The sequence below is a fragment of the Marmota flaviventris genome, chromosome 3 (genome assembly GCF_047511675.1).
Source record: "Marmota flaviventris isolate mMarFla1 chromosome 3, mMarFla1.hap1, whole genome shotgun sequence".
Taxonomy (NCBI): domain Eukaryota; kingdom Metazoa; phylum Chordata; class Mammalia; order Rodentia; family Sciuridae; genus Marmota; species Marmota flaviventris.
Genome location: NC_092500.1, coordinates 84,104,066 through 84,105,934, shown reverse-complemented (window position 1 = coordinate 84,105,934; position 1,869 = coordinate 84,104,066).

The following is a 1,869-nucleotide window of genomic DNA, read 5'->3' as shown; positions in this document are numbered from 1 at the left end:
TAACGGGACCAAATGCTCAGCAGCAGTTCATTCGAGGTGGGTCAGCAACCTGAGGAGGAGGACATGATGTTACAGGAAAGCAGAACTCAGGGGACTGGATGATGACTGTGGTCCCTGAGTATGTAGAATGTTATAGTTATCAGTTTACTTAGTTTCTGCTTTTTTTTTCCAGCTTCTTTGGCAAGGATTGTCTTTAATTGTAAATGTCAGAACAATTAATCTAAATAAGGAAGTCCAGTACAATTAAGATAGGGAAAAATGATAAGACAGCACTCAGCTACACTTTAAAGTTGTCATTAATGAAAACAGAATTATATATGTCCATTGTAAGAATAAGAGCCAGAGTTGCTAGTAGCTCTGTCTTTTGGGGAAATCCTGCCCAAAGTAGGATAAAATAAAGCCAAGAAACTGAAAATTTTGGAGATGGGGACAAAATGAGAGTCCAGGAGACTCAGGTTCATTAGATGGTTAGATGGCAGTTCACCTCTGCCCTTTCTTATTACATGAACAAATAAGTCCTTTATTTTATTTTTTTGGCTTTGGCTTGACTGAGTTCCAGTTGAATTTTTTCATTTAGTAAAAAGTCCTGAAAAAGAATAAATTTATAGATGAAAATTCTGATATTCAGAGGGGTAAAGCAATTCATACAAGTTTTAAGCAGCAAGTGGCAGAGCCAGACTTCTGAGACCTCTCTGAGCCATAAAACTATTTCTCTTTTCATTTTCCTCTACTGATCAGCAATCTCTATCAATCAATTATTTACTAAAAGGTACCAGATCCTGTAGGAGAATTCCCCCATGCAGTTTTGATTATTGCTTCTAATTATTTGTCTCAGGGAGAGAAGCATACATCCTTGGAGTACTAGGTTGTACCCCAAGGGGAGAATGTGTATTTCTGCTTACAGTGCCATTGATCCTGTTCTTAGGTTCAACTCAGCATTCAAACTCAGAAAACTACCACAGACCACTCTGGCATCAGACTCACTGTAGGGTCCCCAGTTCTCCCCTACACCTCCCAGCCTATTGCTTTCTTTCTGTAACCTGATTAAAAAAAAAAAAAAAATCAGCGTGCCTTAACTCTTCTCTGACCTAGCCAACTGTAGCTTTTCCCCAAGAGGCTTGAGCCCAAGCAGAGGCCTTGAATATTCCCAGGCACTGATACAGGTACTAGTTTGTTGCCTAAAACACTGAAATAAAATAGCCCTGGCCCTGAGCCAAAATTCCTTAAATTCTCATATAAACTCCATACCTTAGCCCTCCTTGCTGAGGATGTACGTAGGTACAACATGCCTTTTCTTTCACCATCTCTCCCAAGGATACATGGCAGCACTTTTTAAAGTAAGATTCCCTAAAAAAAAAAAAAAAAAAAGATTTGGACTATCACTTGACATTTTGTGTTTCTTTTTGGAATCGCAGTTGGTTCCATCTTGTTCCCTTATGGGAATTCCCCTGCTGCAGCTTTTGGGGCAATACCAGCAGGTTTGGTGGAACAAAACATTCACTCAGAAGAACAAAGGACAGGAACCACAGTGTACAAGTAGGGCAGCACCCAGTGTCTCTCTTCTGTAGGACATCAATGCCTACAGCTCCCAGAGAAGCTCAAATGGAAGAAGATGTCATGCACACAGGGGATGTTCAAGACCTCCCTGACCTAGATCCCATTCCCACAGGAGCAGATGTCTCCTGTAACAACTTCAGAGGCACAGCTTCTGGCATCACTACAGGGGACACATCCAGTTAAAGCAGTCACCACTCAGGGAAGTTAAGAGCTGCATAGTCTCCATACTGTATTTATAATGCATTATAGTTCTCTCCATATCCAGATCAATTTTCAATTAGAGATTATTTTAATTATAAGCAATTTTGCTGA